Source organism: Dipodomys merriami, unplaced genomic scaffold (assembly GCF_024711535.1).
Source record: "Dipodomys merriami isolate MVZ:Mamm:240054 unplaced genomic scaffold, mDipMer1.0.p SCAF_2067, whole genome shotgun sequence".
Classification (NCBI taxonomy): domain Eukaryota; kingdom Metazoa; phylum Chordata; class Mammalia; order Rodentia; family Heteromyidae; genus Dipodomys; species Dipodomys merriami.
This window is the reverse complement of record NW_027203457.1, coordinates 12,762-31,946: the sequence shown is the minus strand read 5'-3', so window position 1 is coordinate 31,946 and position 19,185 is coordinate 12,762. Positions and strand designations below refer to the sequence as shown.

The 19,185-nt window shown below is 36.3% G+C and overlaps 2 long non-coding RNA genes and 1 pseudogene across 16 annotated transcripts in view; 1 reads left to right on the top strand and 2 right to left on the bottom strand.

The window, feature by feature from the left end:
• The window catches only part of LOC138833409 (uncharacterized), a 44,423-nt gene extending 37,148 nt beyond the window's left edge, over positions 1–7,275 (bottom strand). For 14 of the 15 annotated variants that reach the window (XR_011373892.1, XR_011373895.1, XR_011373886.1 and 11 more), the window contains exon 1: positions 7,102–7,275. This is a non-coding gene — a long non-coding RNA (uncharacterized lncRNA). Of the gene's footprint in view, positions 1–5,526; positions 5,582–7,101 lie in introns of all 15 variants that reach the window. The other variant, XR_011373885.1, reaches the window with a different exon arrangement.
• Positions 5,348–14,992, top strand: LOC138833411 (uncharacterized). Its single transcript, XR_011373896.1, has 3 exons — positions 5,348–5,599; positions 13,004–13,088; positions 14,241–14,992. It is a non-coding gene; the product is annotated as an uncharacterized lncRNA (long non-coding RNA).
• A 3,199-nt stretch (positions 14,993–18,191) lies between these two features.
• On the bottom strand, positions 18,192–18,289 carry LOC138833412 (U6 spliceosomal RNA; annotated as a pseudogene).
• Positions 18,290–19,185: the final 896 nt, after the last annotated feature.

Below are 19,185 nucleotides of genomic sequence, written 5' to 3'. Positions count from 1 at the left end.
TAAAACAATAGAATGGAAGAAAGACAGCCTCTTCAGTAAATGGTGCTGGCAAAATTGGTTAACTACATGTAGAAAACTAAAGCTAGATCCTTATATATCACCCTGCACCAGAATCAACTCCAAATGGATCAAAGACCTTGAACTCAAAGCAGACACTCTGAAAACATTACAGGATGGAATAGGAGAAACCCTAGGTCTCCTTGGCTCAGGCCGAAATTTTCTGAATAGAGACCCAGAAGCACAACAAATCAAAGAAAGGTTGGACAAATGGGATTGCATAAGGTTGCAGAGCTTCTGCAGGGCAAATGACATAGCTAGCAAGATCAATAGAAAGCCTACCGATTGGGAGAAGATCTTTACTAGCCATACAACGGACAAGGGTCTCATATCTAAAATATACTTGGAACTCAAAAAATTAAACCACCCAACAACAAATCCTCAAAGAAACAACTGCCCAATAAATAAGTGGGCGAAAGACTTAAAGAGAAGCTTCTCTGAAGAAGAAACAAGGATGGCCAATAGACACATGAAGAAATGTTCAACATCCCTAGCCATAAAAGAAATGCAAATCAAAACAACATTGAGATATCACCTCACTCCAGTTAGAACAGCAAAAATCAAGAACTCTAACAACAACAGATGCTGGAGGGGATGTGGACAGAAAGGAACCTTACTTCATTGTTGGTGGGAATGTAAACTTGTTCAACCACTTTGGAAAGCAGTATGGAGGTTCCTCAAAAGACTTCACATAGATCTCCCCTATGATCCAGCAATCCCACTTTTGGGCATTTACCCAAATGTTTACAAACAAGACCACACTAAAGCTACCAGCACAACTATGTTTATTGCAGCATTATTTACCATAGCTAAGTTATGGAACCAACCCAGATGCCCCTCAGTAGATGAATGGATCAAGAAAATGTGGTATATATACACAATGGAATTCTATGCCTCCATCAGAAAGAATGACATTTCCCCATTTGTTAGGAAATTGAAAGGTTTGGAAAAAATTATATTAAGTGAAGTAAGCCAGGCCCAAAGAAGCATAGGTCCCATGGTTTCCCTTATTTGCAATATCTAGTATAGGTATGAGTCAAGCGGAAAAGGTCAGATAATGTGATGTTAGGAAAATGAACCCTTAAATATGTATTTTAATGTTTTCGTTTCTTTCATGCATGTGTTTCTAACGCATTTATAAGATTATTTCTTTGTTGCTTTGTATGTCCCTCCCCCACAGTGTAACCCCCGCTTTCACTATATTTGATGTCAGTATAACATGTGGAGGAGATGGGGACAAACAAGTCGTTTAAGGATTCAGGTGGACCTGTTGCAACAATGAGAAGTACAAAATGTCATGTCAAAACCAGCTTTACAATGTCGGTGTGGGGGGGAGGGGGGTATAATTGGGTGGGGGGAGGGGGGTATAATTGGGTGGGGGGAGGGGGGAGGCGGGGAAGGGAGGTGAAGGGTAAACAAAGGAGGAGGCTGCAATGCTTGGTAAGAAATGTATGCATTATCCTGCCCATGTAATTGTAGCCCCTCTGTACAGTATGTTCTCAAATAAAATAAAATAAAAATAAAAATAAAAAGAGAAGAAACAGGAACTAAGTGACATAGGGTTGACTGTATTGGTTTATAGAATATGCAAAGTGAGAACTTCACATAAACAGAGGAAAGAGTTTCCATCCAGATATATCTTTGTCAGCTGGAGACTTGACAGGTTAAGATAAACTTAACAGATCAATGTCTCTTCATCCTAATTGGAACTGAAAAAAAACCCAGTAATAAATGTTTACCTATCTACCAGTCAGCACAGGCTACACACAGGAACTCAGAGTCGCCTATATCATAAAACAGTGAAAAAGCTATTTACTACAGTTTGGGGAGGTCCTTTATCAATTTTATGCTATTCTAGTAATGGCTTAATCTTTTAGCTTTGCATAAAAGATTTAAAACTGCCTTTTGAATGACCATCTATTTCACAAAGATTCCAGAGTTTAAACTTTTCACCTCTGGCTGCACAGAATGAATCAGTAGTACCTGAAATTTACTAACCACTTATAAACTAGGTATATGGAATGAAAGGGTACAGAATGTAATGCAACACAGGCAGGTTTCAGCAGCTCAGCGTGACATTTAGCCAGTGATACAAATTAAACAGCTAGGTGACATGGAAAGACCTAAACGAATCTAGCAAGGTGCTTATTCTTAAACCAAACAGAAGGAAGTTTGTCAGGTGAACGAACACAGCAACACTGTTATTTCAGAGGTCAGAAGGCTTGCTGTCCAAGCACCAGCTATGTCTGTACTTTCTAACATGCTTAATGCATGATACACACCACTATGTGCACAAGTACACACACTTACACACACACACATTGAAAAACCAGTTGCTTTCATTCTAGTAATTTTTATCTTTAGATGTTCTCTCACTTATTCAGAGTATTCTGAACTGTAAGAGACTTGAAAGCTACTATATTATCTAACAGAAGAAAGAAGAAAACTAAATTCCCATATCTTGGTTCTTTCACTATATTCTCAGAAGGGGATTTCGATATATATAAACATAAACTGCAGACTGTGAGTGTCCTGTAAATGTACAAGTCATTTTTACTTTCTTTCTTTTTTTTTTGGTCGGTCGTGGGGCTTGAACTCTGGGCCTGGGCATTGTCCCTCAGCTCTTCAGCTCAAGGATAGCACTCTACCACTTGAGCTACAGCACCACTTCCATATATATACATACATATACATATACATGTATACATATACAACATATGCATGTATATACATGTTATATATTATGTATGTATATCTACATATATGTTGCATGTGTTATATACATGTATATATGTTATACATACATGGATATATGTTATATACATATATACATGCATGCATAAACGTGTGTATATGTGCATACATACATAAACATGTGTGTATATACACATATATACATGTATACACACATATATACATATACATATATTCATACATCTATATCTTCTCCTGAAGTTGCTTTTTAATCAAAAAAAATGTTTAGACTTCAATTTTGTTAATTTTTTTGAAGAACCAACTCTTTGTTTTGTTGATTCTTTCTATAGTTTTTTTGGATTCTAATTCATTTAATTCTAATTTAATTTTAATTATTTCTTTCTGTCTACTGGATTGGGGATTATCTTGCTGCTCTTTTTCAAGGAGGTTCAGATGTCTCATTAAATTGTTGGTTTCAGATCTCTCCAATTTGTTGATGTAGGAACTCAGAGCTATAAACTTGCCTCTGAGTACTGCCTTTCCTGTGTCCCAGAAGAGCTGGTAATTTGTGTGCTCATTTTTGTTGAATAGCATTAACCTGTGAATTTCCTTTCTAATCTCTTCCATGACCCACTCATGATTCAGCAGTGTGTTGTTCAACATCCATGTGTTACCGGACTTTCTTTGGTGGCTTTTGGTGTTGAGTTCTAATTTTATTCCCTTGTGGTCTGAGAGAATGCAAGGAATAACTTCAATGTTTCTGAATTTAGACAAGTTTGCTTTGTAGCCTAAAATGTGGTCTATTTTAGAAAACGTTCCATGTGCTGCTGAGAAAAACGTGTATTCTGATGCGGTTGGGTGAAATATTTGTTAGATGTCTGTTAAATCTAGTTGATCTATGCAGTTGTTTAGATCTGTGGTTTCTCTGTTGAGTGTTTGCCAAGTTGATCTATCTAGTGAGGAGAGTGGTGTGTTAAAATCCCCAACAATTAATGTCTTTGGATCTATGTGGGATTTGAGGGAAAGTAGTGTTTCTTGGATAAATTTGGGTGCTCCGTTGTTTGGCATATAGATATTTAAAATTGTAATATCCTCCTGAAGGAGAGATCCCTTAATTAGTATGTGGCAACCTTCTTTATCTCTTCTCACAAATTTTAATTTTAAGTCTATTTTATCTGATATTAGGATTGCAACTCCCGCCTGTTTATGGGGGCCGTTTGCTTGGTAGATTTTTCTCCAGCCTTTAACATTGAAAATGTGTTTGTTTTTATGGGCAAGATGTGACTCCTGAAGGCAGCAGATAGAAGGATCTTGTTTTTTAATCCAACTAGACAGTCTATGTCACTTAATTGGATCGTTAAGTCCGTTAATGTTGATAGATAGGACTGAGAGGTATTTGGGAGTTCCTGCCATGTTATCCACCTTCTTGGGGGCTGCAAAAACTGGGTTCTTCCTATGGTTCTTGGATTCTCAGTTTGGGTGCAGTGTCTTGGCCTTTTTTGTGGTCTTGCTGGTTTTCTCCTCACTCCAGTTAAAATGGCAAAAATCAAGAACTCTAACAACAACAGATGCTAGAGGGGATGTGGACAGAAGCGAACCATACTGCATTGTTGGTGGGAGTGTAAGCTTGTTCAACCACTTTGAAAAGCAGTATGGAGGTTCCTCAAAAGACTTCACATAGAGCTCCCCTATGACCCAGCAATCCCACATTTGGGCATTTACCCAAATGCTCACAAACAAGACCACACTAAAGCTACCAGCACAACTATGTTTATTGCAACATTATTTACCATAGCTAAGATATGGAACCAACCCAGATGCCCCTCAGCAGAGGAATGGATCAAGAAAATGTGGTATATATACACAATGGAATTCTATGCCTCCATCGGAAAGAATGGCATTGCCCCATTTGTTAGGAAATGGAAAGACTTGGAAAAAACTTATATTAAGTGAAGTAAGCCAAGCCCAAAAAAACATAGGTCCCATGGTTTCCCTTATTTGTAATATCTAGTATATGTATGAGTGAAGCAGAAAAGGTCAGATAATATGATGTGAGGAAAATGAACCCTTAGATATGTATTTTAATGTTTTTTTCTTTCATCCATTTGTTTCTAATGCATATATAAGATTATTTCTTTGTTGCTTTGTATGTCCCTCCCCCACAGTATAAACCCTGCTTTCACTGTATTTGATGTCCGTATAGTTTGTGGAGGGGAAGGGGAAAAACAAGTTGTTTAAATAAGGATACAGGTGGACCTGTTGCAACAATGAGAAGTACAAGTCGTCATGTAGAAAACGAACTTTACAACTTGGGGGGGGGGAGAATTGGGGGGAGAGAGAGGATGGGTATGGATGGGAAAGGTAAACAAAGGAGGAGGCTACAATGATTGATAAGAAATGTACTCACTATCTTACCCATGTAATTGTAACCCCTCTGTACAGTATTTTCACAATAAAAAAATTAAAAAAAAATTTGGACTTCAAAGATTGCAGAGGCGCACCTAGGAGCTAACTGAGATATCATGAAGAAACCAGTTTTAGTGTTCCAGTGAAAAATCCAAGGCTCAGAGTCACCCAAGTGAGCCATCATAGTACAGAGAGTTTGGCCAGAGAGGAAAATTTCAGGCAGCCTGTTTAAGGAGGCAGATTTGAGCATACACCAGTGACCGAGGTGGCAGTGGCTGTGGCTGCCAACATAACAGTAGACCGAGCCTGAGGAAAAGGTGACAGAAACAGAGTGCAAGCAGCTTCTATTCACTACCAGTCTGAATTTACCAGGAGCAAAAATCTTCATCCTGCTGACCACAGATGGACGCAGATCACAGATAGCCTGAAAAACCAAGGGAAGGTAAGTACCCAAAAAGGCATTCCCATTCCTTCTCACAAAACAGAGTTTGGAAGGTAGCTCTTCCCCTATCATCCCAGAAGAATGTCATCTTTCATATTGGCAAAGACGGAGCCAGGGCAGCCAGTAGATACCTCAGGCCTTAGAATTAGACACTGCTGAGCCATTCAACAGTGCAAAGCAACCCAACCACTGGCACTCAGCTCCATACTGGGGAAAGTTGACCTTTCCAGATGGGGGAAGGACCATCCAAGGCAGGGCAACTTTCTTCACAGAGTAAACAGAGCCAGAGGTGGCCCCACCCTCTGCGGCATGGCAGCAGCAGCTCTCCATGCTGCAGGATGTTAAAAATAAATAAATTCAAAACTGGAGAGTAAGAGAAAAGTCCAGGACTAGATGCATTCACAGCTGAATTCTACAAGGCCTTTGAAGCAGAACTCAATTGATACTACTCCAACTCTTCAATGCAAATGAAAGTTCACTACTAATCTCATTCTAGGAAGCCTGCACAACCCTCATCCTCAAAACAGACAGGGAATCATCAAAGAAACAGAACTCAAGACCCATTTCTCAGATGACCATTAATGCAAAACTACAAAATCCTGGCCAATCAACTTCAACAATTCATCAAAAAAATCATACACTATGATCAAACAGGATTCATTCCATGGATGCAAAGTTGGTTCAATATACACAAAACAATAAATGTAATACATCACATCAACAGGAGCAAGGATAAGAATTACATAGTAATCTCAATAGATGCAGAAAAAAGATTTGACAAGATCCAACACCACTTTATTAAGAAAGCTCTGCAGAAACTAGGAATCCATGGAATGAACATTCCTCAATATAAGAAAAGCTGTGTATGACAAACTTACATTATAACTTATACTATAACTAGTATTATACTTAATGGCAAAAGTAAAGCCATTTCCTCAAATTTCAGGAAGGAGACAGATTGTCCACTCTCTCCATTCCTCTTCAGTATAATATTAGAATACCTAGCTAGAACAATAAAACAAGATGCAAACTTTAAGGGGATCTAAATAGAAAAACTCTTCCTCTTAGTAGATGACATGATCTTGTATTTAAATAATCCCCTAGACTCCACCCTCAAGTTATTCGAGCTGATCTGAAACTTTGGCAAAATGGAAAGGTATATAAATTAACCCTCAAAATTCCGTGGCTTTTCTGTATGCCAACAATGAGAGTAACCCTATATCCTCAAATAGTTATACTTTCTTTCTGTTAAAGCAATCAAACTCCTCTCATTGCTCTTTTGGAAACATGTATATATTTCCGTAGTCAGTCTACCATGAACACTACAAGTTACTTCTACTGAATTATAACTCTCTACATACGGAGCAATATTTTTCCATCTCTCCATTCCCATTCCTAACTTCTATTTCTTATAAAATCACTGTTCTATTCTCAATTTCTGAACATTTAAGTCCTACCACGAGTGAGATTATGCAGCATTTGCTTTTTTGTTCTTGCCTTACCTCACTTAACATGATTTCCAAAGGTCACAGTAATGTCAGCATCAAAGGCCAACACTGTTCCAACCACAATAGAAAACAGTTCTATTCGACGTTCTAAGTAGGTGAGTGACTAGTGTCCCTCCATAGAAAACAGTCACAGCTTCTGGTTCTAAACCTTTGAAAGGCAACTGTAGCCAGAGAATAGGATGAATTAAGCAGTTAATAAAATTTAAAATCCCTACCTAAGTCCTAAGTAACATATTAACCTCAGATTCCTAATTAGAAAATGCATGGCTTGCAATAAAAGCATTTGCTATTAATGAATGTAAATTAATGCAACCAGTTTAATAATGTTTAACTATTGAAACTAATATTGAAACATTTGTTTGCCCTCTTTCTTCACAAGTTAATAAAAAACCAAGTAAATTAGAGCACTGTGACATATCTCAATTGAAGAAAGAAAATCCTTCCTTTTAGAATGACGGATTAATGAAACGAATTAAAATCAACCTCAAAGAAATTATGAGTGAAGGGGCTGGGAAGGTGGCTCAGTGGTAGAGCACTTGCCTTGCATTCATGAGGCCCTGTGTTCGATTCCTCAGCACCACATAAGCAAAAAGAAAAAAGCCGGAAGTGGCACTGTGGCTCAAGTGGTAGAGCAGTAGCCTTGAGCTGAAGAGTTGAGGGACAGCGTCCAGGCCCAGAGTTCAGGTCCCATGACCGGACCCTCTCCTCCCCCCCAAAAGAAATTATGAGTGAAAACTATTGTCTACACTACTCTAGAAGACAAAGCCAATTTCAGTGTAGAACTTTTCTGGCATACAAGAAATTCTTACAGTCTCACTGAATTATTTCACTACTATAATATCCTAGGTGTTACATATAGAAGGCACATAGGATGCGTATACAAATAAGAGATGGTGTTAATAGTCCTGTAGTTAGACTTTTCTTCATGTATCCCATTTCAAACACATCTATCCTCAAAACCTTACCCATGGCTGCACATTGGTGGATATCCATAAAGTAGGCAAATAGCTCTCAAGAAAATTCCACAGCAAGGTCAGACTATGCTCAAGAAAACTCTTAAAACTCATTTTAATAATATTTTGTTTCATTTCTCCTCAGTACTATTTCCAAGTTCCTTCCAAAATTTTCCCTTGTCCTTTGATTGTCACCTAATTAAAACTATTAGTTAATGCACCTAATTCTACGTTTACGAGCCTATAATCATAAATTTAGAAGAGATGTTATAGATGTTCAATACATTTTCCTAAAATTGAACTACACACTATGGAAGCAATAATATCAGGGAAATCTCTAATCTTTTGCCAACCTAATTACTTCCTCAATGTTCTAGTGTCAGACTATTTTGAAAGAGCTATATAATCCATTCCCTGAGAGCTTCTATCTACTGATTGAATCTTGCCATTTGAAGCATATATCGTGTTTTATAACTTTGTTTTCCTAGAGTTTCAGAAAACATAAAATTTTAGCTTCGTTTCCTATAGCACAATAGGAAATTTCTTCCTATCTTGATTTCATTCCTCTGAATATTCTGAGACAACCTTATACTTCTTCACTAAAAGCTATTGTTGGGTTGAACCTGATGCCATCCCTTTCACCTATTAGACTCATTTTTGTAACTTGAGTGCACATTTACTGTATGGGTAAGCCCAGGATATTTTTGATACTTGGTGCTAAGTAAAATTATTCTGCTCCACAGTGAGTGAGATAGTTAACAGTTCTAAATAGAGAATATAACATTTACCTCTACAAAATTTAGTCATTTCATCCTGTTCAAATTTCTTGAAATTCAAATTCCGTAATCCAGCATTAAAAATATAAGTAAGTCACTATTTAAACTTACGGAGTTAGATTTGCATAAATAGGTAAAACATTCGTGTGTGTGTGTGTGTGTGTGTGTGTGTGTGTGTGTGTGTTTTAGAAAACATTGGTTTTCTGTGGTTTTTGCCTTTTCTAAAAGTCCATTATATATGTCTAAAAATACTATTTTTAAAAATACAATAATAAGTAGCTTTCAACTGCTATGGATCTTAATATTAAGACTCTATTAGCCTTTGAAATTCTAAATTTAGTCACATATTGTTAATCTAACAAAACTATGTACACCTTCTTTGGAATTAATCTATGAATTAGCAGAGTATGTCAACATATATAGAAATAAAATTAGTTCTATTATTAACTTCATCATGTAAATCATATTAATGATTACAATGTCATGTTCAATTTCAGAAGACACATATGATTTTTGGTAAGATTCTAGAAGTCGTTGATAAATACTCAACAACCAGCATAAAGTCTTCATGCTCTGTGCCAAGCAAGTAAGGTCTAGTTAAAGTGTGATGGGAAGAGTCAGAGTACAATATATCCTAAAGCCATCCACAGCAATTCAGAGCCAGTAAGTCCCCCAAGATTATTCATTTTTTTTGGTGGGGGGAATCCGGTCATGGGGCCTGAACTCTAGGCCTGGGCACGGTCCCTCAGCTCTTCAGCTCAAAGCTAGCACTCTACCACTTGAGCCACAGCGCCACTTCTGTCTTTTTTCTTTTTGCTTATGTAGTGCTGAGGAATCGAACCCAGGGCCTCATGCATGCAAGGCAAGTGCTCTACCACTGAGCCACCTTCCCAGCCCAAGAATATTCATTTTTTATGTCTTAAAAATAACCTGAATTTCAATGGCTTTGTAGTATCCCACTGTATTTGATTTCAACTAGAATTTATGCCTGAAAACTCTTAACTTCTAATGTTAAAACATGTTAGTTTTATGTACCCAAACATTTTCTTAGTGCTCCAAATGAGGAGTTCTGGTCCTCTGACCTACCCCATGAAAAACATTGTGTGGTCAAATAAGCAGAAAATCTATTCCTTTTGGGTATCTATAATCCTCTTTGTCTATAATCCTCATTAGCTTTCTGTTTAAGATGGGTAGAACATTCCTTAACTCACCTAACCATATTAACTTTCCACAGGCTACCCTCAACATTTATTAACATTTCACTGACCTACAGAAACGTGGGGAAATTTTTACTTCTTTTCTTTAGTTATACATTTATCCCAGTAATATTCCATAGAGCTTTGTATTTCGTATTTTAAATTTGTCCAGATTTGTGAAGAAATCCCTCCTATTCCTTTAAGACCCTCTAAAGGTTAGATGCACATACTATTTCTTTTCTAAAAGAAGTTGGCAATATAGGTGGGAAAAAGAAAGTTTAGTGATAATCCTTATCATCTGAGACACTGAAGATCTTTAATTACTTGGATCTTTCTAACATATTCAGAGAGACTCAGAAAAGACATCAAAACGAAGAGGAGTCACCAATACTTTCTGGAAGTCCCTTAAAAGCACTAAAACCCTCATTTCTGTTTGGCTAAGAAAAATTCCCTTTCTCATTACCTAAAATGCTTGACCAACCTTACCTCTCTGAAATGAGGTTCCCCCCCCCTTTTATTAAAAAAAAAACAGTCTGTTACAGATTATTTTGTTTTATTATTTGTAGTTTTTTCCTAGCTGTTCTGAAAGAAAAGGAATTTCTAAAACCATAGAGAGCTAATGCTATTTTTTCAGAAGTACACAGCAAAGAAAAATGAGTTTATAAATAAAAAAAATGTTTTGACAGGACATGTAACTTCAAATTCCAGACTTGTTTAGAGCTTGTACAAAGTTTTTGATAGACTGATAGAATCAAAAGATGGTAAAATTCTTTAAATGACTCTATGTGTGAAAGGATCCATTTGAGAAAATAATCATAGGTTAGCTGAAGAGGGGGGGAAGGAACAAATATCGAGAGTTCTTTTGGACTTTACCCTGAAGCAAGCCAAGTAAAACGAAATGTTTAATGAAATCTGTCTAAATCCAACCAACACATGCAGAAAAATGCCAAGAGGTCACTCACCCGGAGATACTACTAATGGTGGGACAAGTAAAGCAAAGGATGGACTTAATTCTGGGGTGATTTGAATCATAGCCACAATTAAAGCTTCAGTACCATGTCAAATACATTTCAACACTTTAAAATCCTTTGCTTGCATAAAGGTTTTCAAGTCAACTAATGACTAATGACTACGTGGAACAAAAGCAATGTATGAGAATTGCAATTATCACCACAACAAAGGAAAGAAAGCATAGGTGATATTAATGACCCACTGTACAGAACTCACATTAATTTATCTCCATGAGTAAATGAAATAACTCCTTAAATGTGACTCCCTGCCAACATTCAAGCTCAATGCAATCGATCTTTCACACTGTAACCAGGGGAACCTTACAAACCTCATCATGGTTATTTCCCTACCTAAATAATGTCACTAGCATCCTGCTTCTCCAGAACTAAACTACAAATCACTGGTTTAACCTGAAAATCCTTCCCAGTTTCCCTTTGTCCCACCCTCTTCAGCTACATCATTTGCCCTAACTTCTCCATCCTCACCCCATTTCCACAATTTATCCAGAGCTCCACACATAATACACTTCTTAAATTTTTCATACCTGAACCATTTCATCAGCTTTCTCTCTTCTTGGATTGCCTTCCCTTCATTGCATCCCTTAGGAAATGATCTGTTGATCAAATTTATGTTCAAAGATCATTATCTCTTTAGAGGTCTTCTTTGCTCCCCTAGGTCAAATTAATGTTGATCTTCTTGTACCCACAGGAACCCCTTACAATAGATAATAAATTCTAACACATTAACATTATTAAGAAATGATTTTCTAGACATAGTTTTACTCAATTAAATCCTAACAATAACCTCATGAGGCTGGTACTATGATTATTATAATCAATTTTCAAATAAGACAGTCTGAGATATACAGACACTGAGTGTTCTAGATGAGGTCATTCAAGCATTCGCTGACAAACACAAATTTGGATACAGTTGGTCTGTCCCATTTAAAGATTATCCCACAGTTCCATCGCTTGAGGTTCTCCTGGGATCAAGCTAAAAAGAGAATCCAGGGCTTTGTTTGACTAGAGGTTCCATGAGGCAGGAGTCAACTTCCATAGGAAGCCTCAAAATCAGGGGGAAAAAGCAGATCCATGTTCTAAAATGGGCGATTAAGTCAAGCAAACCAAAGAGATAAGATTTCACAAGCCCTCAAATAAAGAGCAAATACAAATGTCAGAAACTGGGCTCTGAAATAAATAAAAAGTGAGAATAAGTCTGGTTCCATAAGCAGGGTAATTTCTAACTCCTTATGTCCTGAAAAATGAGTTAGGAGAAGTTCTCCCTTAGAGGAAGTAGAAATAAATCTATCCATGTGCTTCAAAGTGTCAGGAAACTATAAACTCCCCCTTCAAAGCTTCTTCACTTCCCTGTTCAGGATAGAGGAGGTCAAATTTTGAACAGCTCCTCACTGGCCTGGGCAAGGTTCTCTCCCATCTGAACAGCACATTCCCCATACAGCAAAACAAGAACCACAGTCATTTATTTATAAATCATAGACTACTCAATTTTAAGATTTCTGTGCATGATGCTGGAATTAACTTCTTGTAATTGCTAAACAAGCACTCAATACTGAGCCAAGTCCCTAGCCCTCATTTATAACTTTTATCAGCTTGCTATTTGTCTTAATTGGCACTGCATTTCAGGTCAAATTTCACCAAATTTCTTCAGCAATATCCTTGTTCCCTCTGGCACCCTATTCTGCAAATTGCATTTTTCTTCACAGATTTAGTGGAAAAGGAACACATTTTTTAGGACCCTACTCAAATGCATTTTTCTTCATGAATTGTTACTTTTTCAACTTTACTGAAAGTAAGCTGATTCTCTCAAATTCCTATACACATTCTTTGTACCAATTAAAGGTATTCTCTGTATTTTTCATGTCAATAGCCATGATTGATGATTCTATTCCCAGTGCAACTACCACTAATACTAGAATCTATCTCTTTTTTTCCTGTGCTAGAACTGAGTTTCAACTCATGGCTTGGAATTCTCAAGTTCTCAGTTGACCATACCTTCACTTCCAACATTTTTCTGATTAGTTGAAGGTAAGAATCTCACTGATTTTCCTACTCCAAACCCCTCTTGAGCAGCTAAGCTTATACATGTGAGCCCCCAGAGCCTGGGTTCACTTCTTAAGAATATGCTATGGGGGCTGGGACGGTGGCTCAGTGGTAGAGCGCTTGCCTTCCATGCATGAGGCGCTGGATTCGACTCCTAAGCACCACATAAGCAAAAAGAAAAAAGCTGGAAGTGGTGCTGTGGCTCAAATGGTAGAGCACTAGCCTTGAGCTGAAGAGCTGAGGGACAGCAATCCAGGCCCCAAGTTCAGGCCCCACAATCAGAACACCCCCCATCCCCCCAAAAAAAGAATGTGCTATGTGCCTTTACATATAGTCACTTATTCAGCAACCTGAAATGCAGTTGTTGTTTCATGTCAGTAAATAAGAATAACTTTGAAAAACTATGAAATAATCTTTTGCTGAAAAGACATATTCTTTTTTTTTTGGGGGGGGGTCCGGTCATGGGCCTGAACTCTGGGCCTGGACGCTGTCCCTTAGCTCTTCAGGTCAAGGCTAGCGCTCTACCACTTGAGCCACAGCTCCACTTCAAGCCTTTTTCTTTTTGCTTATGTGGTGCTGAGGAATTGAGCCCAAGGCCTCAAGCATGCAAGGCAAGCGCTCTACCACTGAGCCACCTTCCCAGGCCTGAAAAGTCATATTCTTATCCTTATTTTATAAACAAGAAAACTAAGATACTAAATTATTGACAATCTTGTCAAGTTGACACAGCAGTTAGCCGTAGAGATGTGAAGTGACTCCAGGCCTGATTTCTACATACAGTTATACTTACTGTGTGCTGACTCACTTTTCTTGTCTCCATGTAATAAGGCTAATATCATGTGAACATGGACTGAAAGCAGAACAAATTATAATCAGTAGAAAATGAGTCTCTCTTCTAAGCTGAGGCATTTTAGAGTACAACCCTGGAAACCACAAAAGAAAGAGCCTGGATCTAAAAAACACATTACACAATGCAGATGTGTTTTACATCAGACCTTCAGAAAGCAAAAGACAAACCAGCGATGATCCCTTAGTTCTCTAATTTGTTTTTCTTGTTGTCAATGCTGCTATAATAGAGACTCTCAAACCTAGTTTCTCAACTCTAACTCTACTCCAACTTCTCATTCAACATTTCAGAGTATTTTTCAGCTAACACAGGCAGAAGAAAGAAGAGAAGGAAATGAATACAGTAAAGGCTACTAGCTTCTTCACATGGAAATAAAACAACAGTGAAGCAATCAGATAGAATATGTGAGGAACTCATGGAGAACCTCACAAATCCTATAGTACCTCAAGTGTAATCTCAGATTCCACAAGATCATCTCAGAGTAAGAGAAGAGGACTGAATGCAAACAAGTTATGCAGTTGTCTTACTCCAACAAAAATCTTTTCTAGTCTTTCTACCTATACTACATTTACATATTAGTTTCATTTCCTGTGTATCAGGAAATCTTGTCTAACATTGGAATACAGAGACTAACATTGGAATACAGACTCTAACATTGGAATACAGGAGTCAGAATAGCTTTTAGAAACAGCACAAATTCATTCATGGACTTCTTTATTTCAGTTTCTATAATAGTAGGCATTATCCTCTCTACTGCCTTTCCTATGCATTGGTCATAATAGATACACTCTTTCCAATACTATTAAATTTAGAAATATTAAATGTGTTTTCCTCCCTCCAAGCAAATTCACCATAGCAATTTACACTACTCACAAAAACCCAAATATATACACATTAGTTAATGGCAGTATTTCTCACAATGGTGAAAAACTAGAAACCTCAGTGTTCCACACTAGTTATATTATTGTATTTTCTATAAAAGATTATTTCATAGTGTTTTTAAAGTGATTCTTCTTTACAGACATGAGACAACCACATTTCAGGCTTGTGAGTAAAATTGTAAATTACAAACATCTGTATTTTGATTCTATTTATGTGTGTGTTTGTATATATGTCTGAGGACTATTTTGTGTATGGAAATAAAGAAGGCATAAAAATCTACTTCAGAATTTTAACAGTTCTTTATTATTGATAGGTTTTGAGATGCACTTCACTTCTATACACTTCTGTGTTGCTTCTGTTTTAAATGTTCATATATCTTTGTGTATATATATATATATATATATATATAAAGGATTTTATATATATATATATATATATATATATATATATATATATATATATAGGATTAGAGATATAGCTTAATGACAGTGCTTATCTACCATGCTTAAGATACCAGGTTCAATATCCACTAGCACAAAAATCACAAATGTAATACAGATTCATATTGGGAAAATGTTTAAGCTGTATCTTAACTGCCACTTTCCAGCACACCAAAATTTCATTCAATGGATACACTAAGTGAAATAAACTAAGGTTAGCAATTTAGTTTACAGAGATCATTTCTACCTAGTTTCTATAATCAGAATGTTGCCTGTTATTACTCAATCTATGATGAAAATAATGAGGTTTCAAAAGTACATTCAGAGTTAATTCTTTCACTTCAGATTTCAACATTAAACCATCAAGGTAGATTCTACATATAGACCATAATTCCAATGAAATCTTGGGTAAAAATCTTGTTGCAGAATGAGTTCCTAAGTGATAATGGTTTTCTCTTTCTGACCACATTTCCAATTTATGAAGTCATAAATGTAACAGTACCAGAAATCTTACTGGCTGTCAAATAAACAAAAAATAAGAGAGGCTCTAAACTATATTTGTTAACACACCAAGCAGTATATCAGACAAGATATTGTAAAATAAGATCTATACTTTAAGCCTCTTTTACCAGTTAAAGGATTTTTTTCAAATAAGAAAGTAATAGACAAAATACACCATCAAGTTTTCTATTTTAAAATCTAACCACCAGAATTTACCAACTAAGATTGAAAAATAGGAGAATAAACAGGAAAAGGTTCTAAAATCCTATTGGAACAATAACCTGTGATATCACGGGTTATTCCACCAGAGTATGAATGAAGTTTGATTTTAGGGCTAGCCCATCCATTAAACAGATGCTACATTAAACTTAAAGTTGCTTAATAACAAAGTATTTGTGTCATTGGCTATTCTGGTTAAATACACACTATGTTCATTATGGTTAAAACAATAAATATTAATTTGTACTTTAAGTCATAGTTCAGTTGGTTGCATAGCTATTCAGGAAAGCTCTCATTCATCTAAATGGTGACTTACAGAGACAGGATTCTTCCATATTGCAGTTTAACATTTGGAATATGTAGTTTCCAAGGTTGCCACAGAACAGATGCTGGGGAATAAAATACAGGATTTTATGGATTGAGCTGGAAATTGCATATACCATTTACAACTATGTGCTGTTGTCTAGAATTTAACCATATTATTTTACCTTGCTCCAAGAAAGGATTGAAAATATAGTTTATGTACCTAGGAAGACAAAATGGATTTGTGAACATGAGGAATGCTGCTGTAGTTTGATGTTAACTGTTCTTTTTATCTTTGTAGAACATATTAGATACTATGGTAATTTCTTTCCTTTTCTGTATGCCTCAAACTCATGTGGCAAAGGAACACTCACTGCTCTAAAGTATAGACCTAAAAGTTATCTCCAGCTTCTCCCTTTCCTCAGTGCTCCCACAGTCATCAACATTCCCGTGGCTCATTTTTTTCAGCCTATTCCTTTATCACCAGCACCACCAGCTCACGTGTTCAACTAGCCTCTCCTGGAAAGAAATCTCTGCCTCCACTCTGACCTCAACCACAATTTTCCCACCCCATCCATTGTCACTTCCACCAATGCAGAAACAATAACAAATCTTTCTTATCCTAAGACATATTACCACTCTCCTTACCTTTACACTTCAGTAGGTTTACTTCAGGCTCTATAAACTGAGACAACTAACTTTTTGATCCTTTTGCTCAATATTATAGTTTAACCAGTTGTATTATATTCTGACTCCAGGACGTCTTTACTGTCTATATTTTGCTGCACCCTACTTTCCAGACTCTTGTTCTCTATTACTTAAACATATGCTTCTGTGGCAGAAAAACAAACATTTTATTCTGCTGAAAATTTTCAGACTATTTTCTTCTAGTTTCAGGGAATAACCAATAAATTCTCATCATCTAAATCACCTATCTCCATAATGGCACATCAGAATTTCTTGATCCTAACTGTAAGTTGGTACTTACTGTTGAGCCTTCCTCTATGGTCACATTCTCCTTATTCTCCCCAACTTCTAGTAACTACAATTCTATTCTCAACTATGACATCAGCTTGGATAAGGTGGGGAAGTGAGGGTGGGGACGTTTTTTCTTTTCATCTTCTCATGACAGTTAACATGGTATACTGAGTTTTATTTTAGAAAGGTCTATTGTTTTGACTAATAAACCAAAATTAATAAAAAGATAATAATGATAATAACAGTGATTTGAAGAACAAAACTAAAAAATCAGTGGCTTGACAAAAGTTTGTTTCTTCTCTCCTAAAGTCCAAATTAGGTATTCATGATAGTCAAGCAGCTCTTCTCTTGATGTAGGAATACAGATTCTGCCACGGATTCTGCTTAACTTTGATATTTGGCTTCCAGTGTCACTAGTGCAAGAAGAGAAAGGATAATGATTAGGAGAGTTTTGTAGATGAGGCCTGAAAATAGCACATATCATGGGACTGACAATATTACATGGCTAGAACTCTTTTACATGGCTACACATAAAAATCAAAGTAAGGTGTGAACTCAAAGGATACTGGATCTGAAAAATAGCTTTCCTTTAACTATTTTCCTATCACTCCAGCTCCTTCCTCCTCTGCATATTTCTAGTATTTTCTAGAACCTTCCTGATATGCTGCATCAAACTCTGAACTGGACTCTGTTAAATATCTCACAATATCTCCTACAACTACAAAACTGCTCTGCACACTAAATGAGTTCCTTACATATGGACTAAGGAGACAAACAATAATCTCTTAGGAGCTATTAAAGTATATATAGGCATTTCTTCATATTCTAAGTGGTCCCAGACTTCTAGAAATAGAGAGTTTGGCTCTACACATTTTATTATTCCTTTCCTTGCCATATAGATATACACTTGCAATATTTTAAAATATGAAATGCTTTAGCAATTTGTTTGTCATCCTTATACAGGAGACATGCTAATCTCTGCATCATTTTGATCTTAGTATACAGTATATGTTGCTGTAGCAAGTAGTTGATATTGCTTTCTATTGCCTTCAGCATGTTGATGCTCTAGTCAGCCCTTCTTTACTGTTTCTACAATATGCAGCAATGGATTCTACAACATATACAATCAAATAAATACAATCTCTAACAAATGTAATTATTCCATATTATATATTACATTGTTATATATTAATGTAATTACTAACATATATTTGATTATAGTTTACAAGAGAATAAATAAATGCGAAATTGTTCATGCTGTGGCCCCTGGGAGCACTTGTTCACTTTGCTGATGCCCATCCCTAAAATAATATAAACTTGTCTTCTTTCCTCTCTTCCTACCATTACCATGTGTTCATTGAAGAGTATTTAATAAATGAAGTCATCTAAGAATTCTAACCAAATCTACAATTTTATCAGCAATTCACCTTTATATTATCCCAATAAATCAAGACAGAAAGAGATGAAGAAGAAGAAATTAGAGAGCTAAAGAAGTCTTAAAAGTGTGGTGGATATTAAAGCAGATAGTTGTGACAGAGCTATGATAGACTTTTCAATAGCATCCTAGTTAAACCATGACAAGTCTATACATCCCAAGAATTTCATAATGCCTCTTCTTTAAACACAACATAAATATGGAAACATACATATAATTGCATCAAATCAACTTCATGAAGAAATAATATGGCTTGTCAGAGGTGTCTATCTGAATAGCATTGAATAGAGGCACAAATCTATTTCTAAAAGGAAACTAGAAGAATAATTCATGTATTTTTTAAACAAAAGTGGTAACAATTTCCATGATAAAGGGAAAAATACTTCAAATATTTCCAAGAATATTAAAGTCCATGGGCTCAGTCAAAATTTCTATGTACCAAAATCAATATCATTGTATAAGATAATGTTTGTAGAA